At 41.6% G+C, this 17,135-nt stretch overlaps 7 non-coding genes across 7 annotated transcripts; all 7 read right to left on the reverse strand.

The window, feature by feature from the left end:
* Positions 1 to 640: 640 nt before the first annotated feature.
* trnas-uga (transfer RNA serine (anticodon UGA)) lies at positions 641 to 722 on the reverse strand. Its single transcript has one exon. It is a non-coding gene; the product is annotated as a tRNA-Ser (tRNA).
* Positions 723 to 2,143: 1,421 nt separating this feature from the next.
* trnas-uga (transfer RNA serine (anticodon UGA)) lies at positions 2,144 to 2,225 on the reverse strand. Its single transcript has one exon. It is a non-coding gene; the product is annotated as a tRNA-Ser (tRNA).
* Positions 2,226 to 2,445: 220 nt separating this feature from the next.
* trnas-uga (transfer RNA serine (anticodon UGA)) lies at positions 2,446 to 2,527 on the reverse strand. Its single transcript has one exon. It is a non-coding gene; the product is annotated as a tRNA-Ser (tRNA).
* Positions 2,528 to 2,745: 218 nt separating this feature from the next.
* On the reverse strand, positions 2,746 to 2,827 carry trnas-cga (transfer RNA serine (anticodon CGA)). Its single transcript has one exon. It is a non-coding gene; the product is annotated as a tRNA-Ser (tRNA).
* A 1,420-nt stretch (positions 2,828 to 4,247) lies between these two features.
* Positions 4,248 to 4,330, reverse strand: trnas-uga (transfer RNA serine (anticodon UGA)). Its single transcript has one exon. It is a non-coding gene; the product is annotated as a tRNA-Ser (tRNA).
* A 10,060-nt stretch (positions 4,331 to 14,390) lies between these two features.
* Positions 14,391 to 14,472, reverse strand: trnas-uga (transfer RNA serine (anticodon UGA)). The gene has a single exon. It is a non-coding gene; the product is annotated as a tRNA-Ser (tRNA).
* A 218-nt stretch (positions 14,473 to 14,690) lies between these two features.
* trnas-uga (transfer RNA serine (anticodon UGA)) lies at positions 14,691 to 14,772 on the reverse strand. The gene has a single exon. It is a non-coding gene; the product is annotated as a tRNA-Ser (tRNA).
* Between the last annotated feature and the right edge of the window lie 2,363 nt (positions 14,773 to 17,135).

The following is a 17,135-nucleotide window of genomic DNA, read 5'->3' on the forward strand; positions in this document are numbered from 1 at the left end:
GTCAGTCTCACCGGAGGAAAGGAAGGAGAGCGCAAAGATTGTGAGAAGCGGTTGGGAAAAATAATTTTGAAAGGTCATCCAACTCTGGTCAACTCTGAAACTCTGGCGATTTGACCTCGTTGACCATCCGATGCAGGTACCATCAGTTCAATAAAATAAAAAAGCGAATTATTTAAATTCATGCTCCACAGTGCCTAACAAGTGCTAAACCAACTGATATATATTGTTATCAAATATAATATGGTCTGATTAACAATATTAGTAAGCCAATCCTATAGCCAATATGCTGTGATAATGTACTGCCCAAACATAATTCCTACAAAACTGCTTGTGTGAGGTTAATCAAAGGACAAGTCCACAGATTAAGGACATCCATATCAAGTCCCCAATGACATGTTGTAAATAAAAACTGGTTTGTAAAAGCGCAAGCTGCGATGGCCGAGTGGTTAAGGCGTTGGACTTGAAATCCAATCTGATTATGTACATTTTTCTAGACTATCTACTGAAGAGCCTATTTGAACTGTTTGTCAAGGAAAAAATATTCTGAGCACTTGAATCAAAGGACAAGTCCAGGCATTAATCACATTATCCATATCAAGTCACCACGGATATATTAAAAATGAAAACTGGTTTGCCATAGCACTGTAAGCAGAGTTCGAACCTGCACGGGGAGACCCCATTGGAATTCAAGTCCAACACCTTTACCACTCGGACAGCACAGCTTACTATGTTAAAAACCAGGCCTTAACCAGTCCGCTATCTCGTTCTGTCCATTTTACCTCCAAAGTTACCAGATTATTGCTATTGAAGCGCCTACTTGAAACGTTTGTAATGGAAGATCAATTCTGAGCACTTGAATCAAAGGACATGTCTAAGCATTATCCATATCAGGTCCCCAATGACATGTTCCAAATATAGACTGGATTGTCAAAGCGCTGCTCGCAGTGTTCAAACCTGTACTGGGCAACCCCCATGGATTTTGGGTCCAACAATTTAACCATTCTGCAAAAACAGCTTTCTGAGTTACCTCACACAAGGACAAAAGTATCCAAATTCAACTGCCTAGTTGCATTTTTTTTCAAGCAAAGTTTTAAAAAATAGCAATTTTCTAAGCACTTCAATCGTTGGACGAGCACATAAAGTAAGGACAATTTAAATTCAAAGGAGATAGACACAATTATTAAAGGTCTACTTTATCATCACCTAGTAAGCAGAGTTGAAAACTGTACAGGGAGAATACATTGGACTTCAATTACAATGCTTAAACCACTTAGCCATCACAGCAGTAGGAATCTAAGGAAATTGATGAGGAGAAAGCAGAAGTGGGCTATATGCTTCAAGCAAGTTAAGAACATGGGTGGGGAGACCCCATTGAAATTCAGGTCCAACGTCTAAAGAACTCGGCCATTGCAGCTGTTGGAATGCAAGTAAAGGGATTGGGATTTGGAAACAGACATCATTGGTAAGAAATGGTACACTTGATGGCACAACATTTTGATCTTATTGCGCCAAGTAACCTCGGTCCTTTCCAAAGCTGTGAAGGTTGGAAGTTTAATGTGCAAGTCAAAAAACTATGTGCAGAGAAAGTACAAGTGGACTATTCACTGAGAATAAGATTTAAAAAGGAGCAGAGAGACCCAACGGGGTTTCAAGTCTGAGGACATACCCACATGGCTCTCAGAATTTCCATAATAAATCTAATAGAAACAACAGTACTGAAGAGACTATTTGAACTGTTTGCCAATGCAGATATACTCTGAGCACCTGAATCAAAGGACAAGATCATGCATTAAGCACACATTATCCATATCAAGTCTCCAATGACATGTTGCAAATAAAGACTGGTTTGTCAGGGTTCGAACCTGCGCGGGGAGAATCAATTGGATTTCTAGTCCAACCCAATTTACCACTCGGCAATCGCAGCTCGCTATGTTAAAAAACAGTCCTTGACCAGTCGGCTATCTGATTCTGTACATTTTACTTCTGTAAAGACTAGACCTTCTACTGAAGAGCCTGTTTGAACTGTTTGTCAAGGAGTTTTATTCTGAGCACCTGAATCAAAAGACAAGTCCATGCATTAAGCACACATTATCCATATCAAGTCTCCAATGACATGTTGCAAATAAAGACTGGTTTGTCAAAGCGCTGTGAGCAGTGTTCGAACCTGAGCGGGGAGACCCCATTTGATTTCAAGTCCAACGCCTTAACCACTCGGCCATCACAGCTTTCTAGTTTTAAAAAAAGAGTCCTTTACCAGTCGCCTATCTGATTCTGTACATTATACTTCGGTAAAGACTAGACTTTCTACTGAAGAGCCTATTTGAAATGTTTGTCAAGGAAAAAATATTCTGAGCACTTGAATCAAAGGACAAGTCCATGCATTTAGCACATTATCCATATTATGTCACCTAGGATATGTTAAAAAGAGAAACTGGTTTGCCATAGCGCTGTGAGCAGGGTTCGAACCTGGGCGGGGAGACACCATTGGATTTCAAGTCCAACGCCTTAACCACTCGGCCATCACAGGTTTCTAGTTTAAAAAATAGTCCTTTACCAGTCTCCTATCTGATTCTGTACATTATACTTCGGTAAAGACTAGACTTTCTACTGAAGAGCCTATTTGAAATGTTTGTCATGGAAAAAATATTCTGAGCACTTGAATCAAAGGACAAGTCCATGCATTTAGCACATTATCCATATCATGTCACCTAGGATATGTTAAAAACGGAAACTGGTTTGACATTGCACTGTGAGCAGGGCTTGAACACGCGCGGGGAGACCCCATTGGATTTCGAGTCCAACGCCTTAACCTCTCGGCCATCACAGCTTCTCCTGTTACTTACAGACCCTTAACCAGTCCACTATCTCGTTCTGTCCATTTTACCTCTAAAGTGAGCAGATTATTGCTATCGAAGAGCCTACTTGAAACGTTTGTCATGGAAGATCAATTCTGAGCACTTGAATCAAAGGACATGTCCAAGCATTATCCATATCAAGTCCCCAATGACATGTTACAAATATAGACTGGTTTGTCAAAGCGCTGCTCGCAAGGTTTCAAACCTGCACTGGGCAACCCCAATGGATTTTGAGTCCAACAATTTAACCATTCTGCAATCAAAGCTTTCTGGGTTACCTCACACAAGGACAAAAGTATCCAAATTCAACTGCCTAGTTCAATTTCTTTTCAAGCAAAGTAAAAAAAAAGAGATTTTCTAAGCACTTCAATCGTTGGACGAGCACATAAAGTAAGGACAATTTAAATTCAAAGGAGATAGACACAATTATTAAAGGTCTACTTTATCATCACCCAGTAAGCAGAGTTGAAAACTGTACAGGGAGAATACATTGGGCTTCAATTACAATGCTTAAACCACTTAGCCATCACAGCAGTAGGAATCTAAGGAAATTGATGAGGAGAAAGCAGAAGTGGGCTATATGCTTCAAGCAAGTTAAGAACATGGGTGGGGAGACCCCATTGAAATTCAGGTCCAACGTCTAAAGAACTCGGCCATTGCAGCTGTTGGAATGCAAGTAAAGGGATTGGGATTTGGAAACAGACATCATTGGTGAAAAATGGTAAACTTGATGGGACAACATTTTGATCTTATTGCGCCAAGTAACCTCGGTCCTTTCCAAAGCTGTGAAGGTTGGAAGTTTAATGTGCAAGTCAAAAAACTATGTGCAGAGAAAGTACAAGTGGACTATTCACTGAGAATAAGATTTAAAAAGGAGCAGAGAGACCCAACGGGGTTTCAAGTCTGACGACATACCCACATGGCTCTCAGAATTTCCATAATAAATCTAATAGAAACAACAGTACTGAAGAGACTATTTGAACTGTTTGCCAATGCAGATATACTCTGAGGACCTGAATCAAAGGAAAAGTCCATGCATTAAGCACACATTATCCATATCAAGTCTCCAATGACATGTTGCAAATAAAGACTGGTTTGTCAGGGTTCGAACCTGCGCGGGGAGAATCAATTGGATTTCTAGTCCAACCCAATTTACCACTCGGCAATCGCAGCTCGCTATGTTAAAAAACAGTCCTTGACCAGTCGGCTATCTGATTCTGTACATTTTACTTCTGTAAAGACTAGACCTTCTACTGAAGAGCCTGTTTGAACTGTTTGTCAAGGAGTTTTATTCTGAGCACCTGAATCAAAGGACAAGTCCATGCATTAAGCACACATTATCCATATCAAGCCTCCAATGACATGTTGCAAATAAAGACTGGTTTGTCAAAGCACTGTGAGCAGTGAACGAACCTACGCGGGGAAACCCCATTGGATTTCAAGTCCAACGCCTTAACCACTCGGCCATTCACAGCTTTCTAGTTTAAAAAAGAGTCCTTTACCAGTCGCCTATCTGATTCTGTACATAATACTTCGGGAAAGACTAGACTTTCTACTGAAGAGCCTATTTGAAATGTTTGTCTTGGAAAAAATATTCTGAGCACTTGAATCAAAGGACAAGTCCATGCATTTAGCACATTATCCATATCATGTGACCTAGGATATGTTAAAAAGGGAAACTGGTTTGCCATAGCGCTGTGAGCGAACCTGCGAACCTGCCCGATTGGATTTCGAGTCCAACGCCTTAACCTCTCGGCCATCAAAGTTTCTCCTGTTACTTACAGACCCTTAACCAGTCCGCTATCTCGTTCTGTCCATTTTACCTCTAAAGTGAGCAGATAATTGCTATTGAAATCAAATCAAATCAAATCAAAGAGCCTACTTGAAACGTTTGTCATGGAAGATGTTAGAAATTGGATATGTAGACGGGCGAGTCGGTCAAGGATCGATTCAGACAAGGTGGTAAATTGTATGACAAGCTACAGTTTATTCAGAGTGAAGATATCTAGAACAGCGTAATTACGGCTCTCCAGCTGGTTCGTACGGAAACGCAGACGAAGAAGAGGCCGATACAATCAGTACACCACTTATATATAGAACAGAAAGTAGGTTGATTCTGGAAGATCGGATCTTTGGATTGGTTCAGCTGGGGTGTAGTCTGTAGTCTTCCGCCATTGGCTCAGTTGTCTGTCCGTCATCGTAGAATCCTCTTCGGGCACACAATGTTAAGATACAAAGGAGATCATGTGTGTGTGCGCTGGTTTTGGCCATTAGTGTAATGCGGGAGCTATCCTGTAGGGGACCCCACAGGCTCTACTTTGAGTTGTAGCCCTTTATCAACAATAGTTTGGTCACCTGCATAAGAAATAGCATTTCTCTACAAAACCCTCTCTTCACGTCTCACCAGAGACGTGACACAACCTAACTGGATCCAGACACAAAGAGAAACTTCTCCCAAGGGGACTATGAAATAAGGCACGGTATTAAACAGAAATAGATATATATGTATTACATCATGTTCTCCATTCAATCCCACTATGTACTAAGTTGGCTACCAGCCACCTAGGAACTTACAACCCTCATTTAACAGAGCGGAGAACAACAGCTCAAAATAAAAGTAAAATGCTTGTCTACATAAGCCAACTTTTTTCCCCGCAGGAAAAAGTTGTGATTCCCTCTCTTCACATCTCCAAAGAGATGTGACTTAAACTAGGCAAGTCAGGTGGAATGATCCACTTGCATAACACATACATACATCCCCATAAGGCAACAGCAGATATAATGTAAACCTAATAGTCACTCTCCTCCTCATCCTCGAATTCAAGTAGGTCTTTATCCAGCAGAGGAAACATCTGGGAAGGGGAGGAAGGGTCAATGGCTCTAGAGATAACCCTAGTGGCAAGGGAACGGATGCATGGAATGCAACAGCATCCACAGAGAACTAAAATGGCAGCGAACACCGAAATGGATACCAAAATGGAGGACACCAGGGTTTTATATTTACCAAACGCACTCATCCAGGAGTCCCACATCGAGGTATCCATCCCAGAATGAGATTTCATTTTACCATTAAGCGTCCTCAAACCTTCTAGGGCCATGGTCAAGCTACCATCCGAGGCTGTGTTATTAGGGATGAAAGTACAACACTGTTCACCAAACATAGTACAAGCTCCACCTTTCTCCGCCAGTAGCATATCTACTGCAATGAGATTCTGGAATGTCATAAGAGAAGTTTCAGCCAGGCTCTCATGCTCCATACCGTTATCTCGCACCTGGCTCCTGTTATCTAACAAAAAACGCTTGTTCTCGCAACCCCACGCTCTGAATGTGCCCTCCCTTCTGTATTTTTCCAGCATGAGAAAATCCCCTGGCCCTGACACTTTTAACAATGTTTCAAGTCAGCTATGTTGCATAACACTTGCATACATCAACACAAGCCAACAGCAGATAATATTCAATCATATATATGGTAATGGCTATAATGTAAAACACAGGAACCAACAATCCCTCTTTTTCACACCCCCAAGGGTGTGAACAAAAATTCAGCAATGAATCATATAACAGTCACAGAGTTTAAAATACCTTCATGTCAAAAGAGAACAGCTCATTCAAAAACAGAACAAAAAAAAATGGTGTGAAATTTAAGTCCCCCTTTTTGACGGTGTCGGTGTCACTTAGCAAAAACAGGATAACACTTTATTGTTTATTGTCATGTAAGATACAGGATAAAACTTTGGTCATGGAAAACAGAGTAAAGCAAAGCAAAGCATTATTATAAACCATCTGATCCTCTCAGCTACTCCTATCCTGCACCAGTTGGGCTTCATGCCACCCAGGGACTCGAAACCTTCACAACAGGGAGAACAAACATACTGGAAAGAAAACCCATCATAAAGATGTATAACAAGGAACTGTGGTGGTGTAAGATTTATTCTACTACCTCACCCACAGCATACCATGGGTCATCCTCAGTCAGTCTCATCCTCCCCTGAAAGCATGCTTCAGTATCAGCATCTCCAACTGGAGCATCAAGCAAAGGCATCATCATGCCTGAAGCCTTCACCACATCTGTAACAGACTTCTTGAAACACGGTATGATGCAAGCAGCACACTACATCAAATAACAAAAATACAAAAATTAGGGTCAGAAATCCAGTAACCACCATTCTAGTGTACTTACCAAAACCAGGCTCCCACCCAAGAGAACAGGCCAGACTCCTCCACCCCCACCATGGTCCTCATCTCAGCAGATAGTGCATCAAGCCCACTAAGGGCCTTAGATATACTACCATCTGGACTGGTGTTATTAGGAATATACGTGCAACATTGTTCACCGAACATCTTGCATACGCCCCCCTGACTGGCAAGAAGCATATCCAAAGCAAGTCTATTCTGTCTGGCAACCCTAGATGTGGCCTCAAACTGTTCAGACATACCAGTGAGTGCATCACGGGGGTAATTAACAAAACGCTGTTGATCATAGTAGATGTAATGAATCCATGCAGTCTGTCTTGCATCCACTATGGCTGGACCTATAATCCATCATTCCTGCCCAAGGCCTGAAGCTCATGAGGAACCCCCACCGGCACTCCCAACAGGTTAGTGTGTATGTCAACTACATCCTCTGTCCATGGAGCACTACTTCTATGTCTCCCATGGGATGGAATGTTTTCAGGTCCCCTGGATACAGAACCCAACAGCTGTTCAGCAGTAACATCAACAATGGTCAGTGGAATTATCAAACTGGTCAGAGCACACGTACCTTGCCAGTCTCCTCTAAGAATGGGTCTCAGCACTCTTTTGGGTCCACAGATCCACCACACATCAGCCAGACCACTAGTTTGGTTTAGGCCTGTAACTGGCCAAGTGGAATTAATGGTTATGTTACTACTGCAATCAGCTTCAGGCAATCTCCCATAATCAATGCCATTACCTGTACCCGTGATGCAACTGTAATTGCCCCCATATGCCTCAACACCCCAAGGGGCCCGATGAGGAGGTACTGTAGGAAACACAAGGCTCAAAGAGGAACAGAGAGTTGAATTGGCCTCAACCAGGTAAGAACCTCTCAGAATACACAACCACCCCTCCTTTTCTCCTATAGCAAATGGGTGTGTAGCCAGAACAGGTCTATCATGACCAATGTTTCATGTAACTCATGCAGTCCTTTCTTTTCAGGGTCTTAACTGTATACCTCATAAGAAAGCCACAAATTGTCCCTACCAATAACACCAGTCTCAGTGCCTAATTGATCAATAGCTGAATAGTCTCTAACATTAATTACCTGAATGGGATTTTTAACACAGTGGTGGCAGGTTCGGTCCAGGGGTGGTAGAGGAGTGTGTCTGGCCCTGGTTCATCTGGGACCTCTGGTTTTGGCAGCACCTTAATAGAAAACACACCCATCGTGTCTGTCCCGGTCCTTTGTAGTCCGAGGGTGTAAGTGCCTGCATCAGAGAGCTTAATAGTTTTGATGGTTAGTAGGATTTCATCACCTTTACAAAGTTCAACAGTGCTCCCAGGTTTTCCCATATCATGGAAAACCTATCCACCTTTGTGGGATCCCCTATGCTATAAGGATACCCTCTCTTCCAATCCCAGAACTGTCCCAAGTCGGTTATCCTGTAATCCCCATACGGACACCCTCCCAATTTAATATAATTTCATTTATAATTTTCGTCCACTTGTTCTGTAGACATACATTCAGCACTCCACGGGTCAGAACCTGGAATCCGCTGGTACATCACCATCTATTTCCATCGATTTCTCCAGAGTCCTGGAAATAAGGCCTCATACACAGGGAATTAGACAACAGCCCCATAAAACTAAAAACAGTCACACAGGTGAATGTAGCCCATAATACAGTGATCATAATATTTTCCCCATTTTCTAAACATACTATCAAACCCAATTAATCAGAGAAGTATCCACCCCAGTGTTTTCTGTCAACCCGTGAGCCAGGGTGGTCAAACCAGCTGAGGCTTCGGGCACTGATTCGTCCGGAGCTGTGTTATTTGGGATGTCACCCACGATAAGACAGCTCAGACAAACAGCTTCCATGTGAAGCCCCACCCTTTCCCAGAGAACACATCACTTAGCAAGAGCCAGACACATCTTCACTTCTATGAACAAAAACAGGGGTGACAGGAGAGATGGCCCCCGGAATTCTGTTAATTCCAGTTCTCCTCTCGAACACTGTTTATTGTTCGATAGTGTCAGTGTGTCTTACCCTCCCACCGTGCGATATGAATCCGGGTAGCTCTTTCAGCTAGCTGTCACCAGGAGACCTTGGTATGGTCCCCCCAACAAGCCTCTGGGACTGGATTGAGTGACTTCACCTGCAGTTCACCTGTAATGCATAAAATGCTGGACATACAGGCTTGGTTAACAAACAGTTTCTCATGTTTTATCTGATTCTATCTTTAACTTCTATGCCCATTTGTTAGCTACATTTTTTAAAATATTAGTTTCTTATCCAATAGGCCCCATCCTATCCTAGACCACAATTTACCTATCCCCCTTTTGATACCTGGCTTTGCCCAGGTAACAACCTTACCTACTCTAAATAATGACTTAGGTAAGATTAGTATATTATCCTTCTGTTCTGACATTATCATGTAGGAGCGCCCCTTTAATTTTCCACATGTCCAATTCTCCCTTTTGTCTCCACTCAGTGACTGTTATCTACACACTCTGTTATCTTTGCTCGTCCTGGCTCCCTTCTAAAACTTCTCCTCTCTGCTCTCCAACTGTCAAGGTCTCTGCAGTGCGGGGGAGGGCTCATCTGTCTGCCTTTTCCCATGTTTCCACATTTTAACTAAATGTCTCACTGTTTGGCTTTATCTAAATTTTTATTTTTAGAAAAACATGTCTATGGTGGCAATTACTAAAGTCTTTATATAGGTTAAGTAAACTCCACTATAATTAAGTTACCTTAAAAAATTAAATTTCAAAAAACGTATTTTTAATTTTTTACTTTTTTTTAAACAGTATTACCCATGACCACAAATGTATTATTCAAATGGCACCCCCTTGTGGCTGATCAGACCACCCGAGAGAGCCATGAAATCCGGTCACGGGTTACACCATCCCCCCACATTCGTGTTCCATACCATATTAGACATATTAAAGAACCCTTTATCCTTAAAATAAAAATAAAAATCACTTAAAACTCATAAAATAAAAAACTCATAAAGGTTCCATATGTGAGCGTGCCTCTTTAAAATATCATGTCTCTGGGAACATGGAAATCCCCTTAACCCAAACATTTACTACAAAAACAAAACCTAATAATTATGATAATCCCCTCAAACTCAAATAATTTGTCTCGATGTTTCATGTCTTATTCGTGTTTCTCCAAATTGTCTCCCCAAAATACTTCTTAAATACCCAGCCATTAGACAGACACACACAACTGTGATAAATGTGCACTGTCCCTTTAACATAAAAAACTCAGCCTGCAATCCACTCTGCGGGCCTTTCATTGTTCTCCATAATGAAAACAGATTCTAATGTTAGTATACCTTGACCTCCTGTTTAATTTCAATGATGTTATCTGAACAATCAAACCAAAATCAATACCCGGGAAGTACTTGTGTAAATGAATTAAAATAACTAAATCATTTGGTCAGAACACCACTCCCGTCTTACATCGACCACACCCTTCGCCCCGTACCTAGTGTACAGCTTATCTATTACTCAGTGGCTCAATTAATGTTTAACGTAAGTATGTTCAGATGTTGATTATGTAATTCTACAACATTAGTATAGTTCAAACCTCATAATATAAATCCGCAAAAAGAATTTTGCGTTAATAGAGTTGAACACTTTTTCCAACAGTCATGCACCCCCCTCAATATTCTATGATATAACTCTCATCCGCAAGCCTGCGACTTTTTCAACATTCTCACTGGTTCCAGCTCCAACTGAAACACCTAATGTACCACACTCGCTTTGTCCCCGACCTCATTCATATCGATATTAGTCCCCGACTGAATATCAAGCGTGTTTCATGCACAGGATTTGATTCTCCCAAATCTTCATTTACGCCAGTAAGCAGACCAGTGGGAGACGCAATGGCCCCGCCTTCTGTTCATTCTCTGTTTGGTCTCTTGGTTCTTAAATACATGGCTTTTATTTCTTTCAACTTCTTTGTCTCTGGCCTCCTGCTACGTCCCTCTCAACTCACATTCCATTGTTTTCAGCTGGGCCCCTGTTGGCGGCCACCCCCCTATATAACCTGCTTGTGTCCATCTTAACTTCAATCCCTCCCAAACTTTCTTTATAGGCGTCCATCGTTCCTTTCCCCCTGATCTATATTCTATTTTTTGTTCTAGGAACTCATTAAACCTCAGCTTTGGAGTATTGGGGGTCGCCATTGTGAATTTGCTTTAAACGTAATTTAATTTAATTCAATCGGAATTTAATCGTAGTTTTAATCGAAATTCTCTCCTTCTATCTGAATATAGTTAGCATATACTTCGCCCGACGTTGATTAATACCCACGATGTATTCGAAGAGACACTATTGCTCGTACTCTGCCTTATCTCAGAGCTTCTCCTTCGTATATTCAGGTTGAGAAAAAACGCATGGGCTGGTATAGCATTTGTGGAGCGCACAACCAAGGGATCTATTCGACTATTTAGTCTCAATATTTAAATATTATATTCAGATATTATTTCAATTATACATCAGTCATTTCATTCCTGATTATACATTTATACATGTACCTATTAACATAGGTACATACAATATAGAAGTTTCGGATTTATCCAATATCCCTTATTATAATTCTATCTCTCTCCCTCTATCTAACCACCAACAATCTTAATGGAAACAATTACAACCACATTGCATTTTAACATAACATAAACAGTTACAAATAGACAAAACAAGACAAAACAACACGTTATATCTCTGACCCCTGAAAGCCGATCCTTATCAGTGAATTTATATCAGACTGAGCCGTACCGGGTCACGGGATAAAATTACAATTTACCCCCTCGGCGCCAGATTTAATGAATAGTAATTAACTACCCCCTTACTGATCTCTATTCCTGATCCATATCGAGCTGACCCCTATCAGAATTATTACACATGTCCGACCCCTATCGGTGAATCTCTATCAGACTGAGCCGTACCGGGTCACGGGATAAAATTACAATTTATCCCCTCGGCGCCAGATTTGATGAATAGTAATTAGCTATCCCCTACTGATCTCTATTCCCGACCCCTATCGGAACTATCAAAGACAAAACAGTGATCACTCATCATTGAAAGCTAGCAGACTGTGCTGACCGGGTCACGGGACAAAATTACAATTTATCCCCCCGGCGCCAGAGTTAATGAATAGTAATTAGCTATCCCCTTACTGATATCTCATCAATGATTTAAATCACACCGGCCGTCGCCGGTTCGTTACTACATATGTTCACATACACTGATATTTCGACTCGTCAGCAAATTATAAATTTACACAAGAATTCATACTTACTCGGAAAAACTGATCAAAATTTGGACAGACTATACGACAATATGCAAAGTTTGATTTAACAGGCTTTTGCTTACCTTATTTTTTATGGTGCACCTTGAAATCAGTTTTCCGAGTTGAGCAGAATTGTTGCCCTCCCCCGAAAGTCTTCACCAGTCTTTAAAAAAAATAAAATAATGAATCGTCCTTTCACCAACTCGCCCCCCCCACACCCAAATCAACTCACTTCGACTGGATCGTTAGTAAACCATCCTCTGCTACCATTTCTGTTAGAAATTGGATATGTAGACGGGCGAGTCGGTCAAGGATCGATTCAGACAAGGTGGTAAATTGTATGACAAGCTACAGTTTATTCAGAGTGAAGATATCTAGAACAGCGTAATTACGGCTCTCCCGCTGGTTCGTACGGAAACGCAGACGAAGAAGAGGCCGATACAATCAGTACACCATTTATATATAGAACAGAAAGTAGGTTGATTCTGGAAGATCGGATCTTTGGATTGGTTCAGCTGGGGTGTAGTCTGTAGTCTTCCGCCATTGGCTCAGTTGTCTGTCCGTCATCGTAGAATCCTCTTCGGGCACACAATGTTAAGATACAAAGGAGATCATGTGTGTGTGCGCTGGTTTTGGCCATTAGTGTAATGCGGGAGCTATCCTGTAGGGGACCCCACAGGCTCTACTTTGAGTTGTAGCCCTTTATCAACAATAGTTTGGTCACCTGCATAAGAAATAGCATTTCTCTACAAAGATCAATTCTGAGCACTTGAATCAAAGGACATGTCCAAGCATTATCCATATCAAGTCCACAATGACATGTTACAAATATAGACTGGATTGTCAAAGCGCTGCTCGCAAGGGTTCAAACCTGCACTGGGCAACCCCAATGGATTTTGAGTCCAACAATTTAACCATTCTGCAATCAAAGCTTTCTGGGTTACCTCACACAAGGACAAAAGTATCCAAATTCAACTGCCTAGTTGAATTTTTTTCAAGCAAAGTAAAACAATTTTTTTTTTTCAATTTTCTAAGCACTTCAATCGTTGGACGAGCACATAAAGTAAGGACAATTTAAATTCAAAGGAGATAAAAACAATTATTAAAGGTCTACTTTATCATCACCCAGTAAGCAGAGTTGAACACTGTACAGGGAGAATACATTGGGCTTCAATTACAATGCTTAAACCACTTAGCCATCACAGCAGTAGGAATCTAAGGAAATTGATGAGGAGAAAGCAGAAGTGGGCTATATGCTTCAAGCAAGTTAAGAACATGGGTGGGGAGACCCCATTGAAATTCAGGTCCAACGTCTAAAGAACTCGGCCATTGCAGCTGTTGGAATGCAAGTAAAGGGATTGGGATTTGGAAACAGACATCATTGGTGAAAAATTGTAAACATTTTGATCTTATTGCGCCAAGTAACCTCGGTCCTTTCCAAAGCTGTGAAGGTTGGAAGTTTAATGTGCAAGTCAAAAAACTATGTGCAGAGAAAGTACAAGTGGACTATTCACTGAGAATAAGATTTAAAAAGGAGCAGAGAGACCCAACGGGGTTTCAAGTCTGACGACATACCCACATGGCTCTCAGAATTTCCATAATAAATCTAATAGAAACAACAGTAGTGAAGAGACTATTTGAACTGTTTGCCAATGCAGATATACTCTGAGCACCTGAATCAAAGGACAAGTCCATGCATTAAGCACACATTATCCATATCAAGTCTCCAATGATATGTTGCAAATAAAGACTGGTTTGTCAGGGTTCGAACCTGCGCGGGGAGAATCAATTGGATTTCTAGTCCAACCCAATTTACCACTCGGCAATCGCAGCTCGCGATGTTGAAAAACAGTCCTTGACCAGTCGGCTATCTGATTCTGTACATAATACTTCGGTAAAGACTAGACTTTCTACTGAAGAGCCTATTTGAAATGTTTGTCAAGGAAAAAATATTCTGAGCACTTGAATGAAAGGACAAGTTCATGCATTTAGCACATTATCCATATCATGTCACCTAGGATATGTTAAAAAGGGAAAGTGGTTTGCCATAGCGCTGTGAGCAGGGTTCAAACCTGCGCGGGGAGACCCCATTGGATTTCAAGTCCAACGCCTTAACCACTCGGCCATCACAGCTTTCTAGTTTAAAAAAGAGTCCTTTACCAGTCGCCTATCTGATTCTGTACATAATACTTCGGTAAAGACTAGACTTTCTACTGAAGAGCCTATTTGAAATGTTTGTCAAGGAAAAAATATTCTGAGCACTTGAATGAAAGGACAAGTTCATGCATTTAGCACATTATCCATATCATGTCACCTAGGATATGTTAAAAAGGGAAAGTGGTTTGCCATAGCGCTGTGAGCAGGGTTCAAACCTGCGCGGGGAGACCCCATTGGATTTCAAGTCCAACGCCTTAACCACTCGGCCATCACAGCTTTCTAGTTTAAAAAAGAGTCCTTTACCAGTCGCCTATCTGATTCTGTACATAATACTTCAGTAAAGACTAGACTTTCTACTGAAGAGCCTATTTGAAATGTTTGTCAAGGAAAAAATATTCTGAGCACTTGAATCAAAGGACAAGTCCATGCATTTAGCACATTATCCATATCATGTCACCTAGGATATGTTAAAAAGGGAAACTGGTTTGCAAAAAATGGTAAACTTGATGGCACAACATTTTGATCTTATTGCTCCAAGTAACCTCGGTCCTTCCCAAAGCTGTGAAGGTTGGAAGTTTAAAGTGCAAGTCAAAAAACTATGTGCAGAGAAAGTACAAGTGAACTATTCACTGAGAATAAGATTTAAAAAGGAGCAGAGAGACCCAACAGGGTTTCAAGTCTGAGGACATACCCACATGGCTCTCAGAATTTCCATAATAAATCTAATACAAACAACAGTACTGAAGAGACTATTTGAACTGTTTGCCAATGCAGATATACTCTGAGCACCTGAATCAAAGGACAAGTCCATGCATTTATTTTATTTATTTATTTATTTAACCTTTATTTAACCAGGTAGGCAAGTTGAGAACAAGTTCTCATTTACAATTGCGACCTGGCCAAGATAAAGCAAAGCAGTTCGACAGATAAAACGACACAGAGTTACACATGGAGTAAAAACAAACATACAGTCAATAATGCAGTATAAACAAGTCTATATACAATGTGAGCAAATGAGGTGAGAAGGGAGGTAAAGGCAAAAAAGGCCATGATGGCAAAGTAAATACAATATAGCAAGTAAAATACTGGAATGGTAGTTTTGCAATGGAAGAATGTGCAAAGTAGAAATAAAAATAATGGGGTGCAAAGGAGCAAAATAAATAAATAAATTAAAATTAAATACAGTTGGGAAAGAGGTAGTTGTTTGGGCTAAATTATAGGTGGGCTATGTACAGGTGCAGTAATCTGTGAGCTGCTCTGACAGTTGGTGCTTAAAGCTAGTGAGGGAGATAAGTGTTTCCAGTTTCAGAGATTTTTGTAGTTCGTTCCAGTCATTGGCAGCAGAGAACTGGAAGGAGAGGCGGCCAAAGAAAGAATTGGTTTTGGGGGTGACTAGAGAGATATACCTTCTGGAGCGTGTGCTACAGGTGGGAGATGCTATGGTGACCAGCGAGCTGAGATAAGGGGGGACTTTACCTAGCAGGGTCTTGTAGATGACATGGAGCCAGTGGGTTTGGTGACGAGTATGAAGCGAGGGCCAGCCAACGAGAGCGTACAGGTCGCAATGGTGGGTAGTATATGGGGCTTTGGTGATAAAACGGATTGCACTGTGATAGACTGCATCCAATTTGTTGAGTAGGGTATTGGAGGCTATTTTGTAAATGACATCGCCAAAGTCGAGGATCGGTAGGATGGTCAGTTTTACAAGGGTATGTTTGGCAGCATGAGTGAAGGATGCTTTGTTGCGAAATAGGAAGCCAATTCTAGATTTAACTTTGGATTGGAGATGTTTGATATGGGTCTGGAAGGAGAGTTTACAGTCTAACCAGACACCTAAGTATTTGTAGTTGTCCACGTATTCTAAGTCAGAGCCGTCCAGAGTAGTGATGTTGGACAGGCGGGTAGGTGCAGGTAGCGATCGGTTGAAGAGCATGCATTTAGTTTTACTTGTATTTAAGAGCAATTGGAGGCCACGGAAGGAGAGTTATATGGCATTGAAGCTTGCCTGGAGGGTTGTTAACACAGTGTCCAAACAAGGGCCGGAAGTATACAGAATGGTGTCGTCTGCGTAGAGGTGGATCAGGGACTCACCAGCAGCAAGAGCGACCTCATTGATGTATACAGAGAAGATAGTCGGTCCAAGAATTGAACCCTGTGGCACCCCCATAGAGACTGCCAGAGGTCCGGACAGCAGACCCTCCGATTTGACACACTGAACTCTATCAGAGAAGTAGTTGGTGAACCAGGCGAGGCAATCATTTGAGAAACCAAGGCTGTCGAGTCTGCCGATGAGGATATGGTGATTGACAGAGTCGAAAGCCTTGGCCAGATCAATGAATACGGCTGCACAGTAATGTTTCTTATCGATGGCGGTTAAGATATCGTTTAGGACCTTGAGCGTGGCTGAGGTGCACCCATGACCAGCTCTGAAACCAGATTGCATAGCAGAGAAGGTATGGTGAGATTCGAAATGGTCGGTAATCTGTTTGTTGACTTGGCTTTCGAAGACCTTAGAAAGGCACGGTAGGATAGATATAGGTCTGTAGCAGTTTGGGTCAAGAGTGTCCCCCCCTTTGAAGAGGGGGATGACCGCAGCTGCTTTCCAATCTTTGGGAATCTCAGACGACACGAAAGCGAGG

Source organism: Oncorhynchus kisutch, linkage group LG6 (genome assembly GCF_002021735.2).
Source record: "Oncorhynchus kisutch isolate 150728-3 linkage group LG6, Okis_V2, whole genome shotgun sequence".
Classification (NCBI taxonomy): Eukaryota; Metazoa; Chordata; class Actinopteri; order Salmoniformes; family Salmonidae; genus Oncorhynchus; species Oncorhynchus kisutch.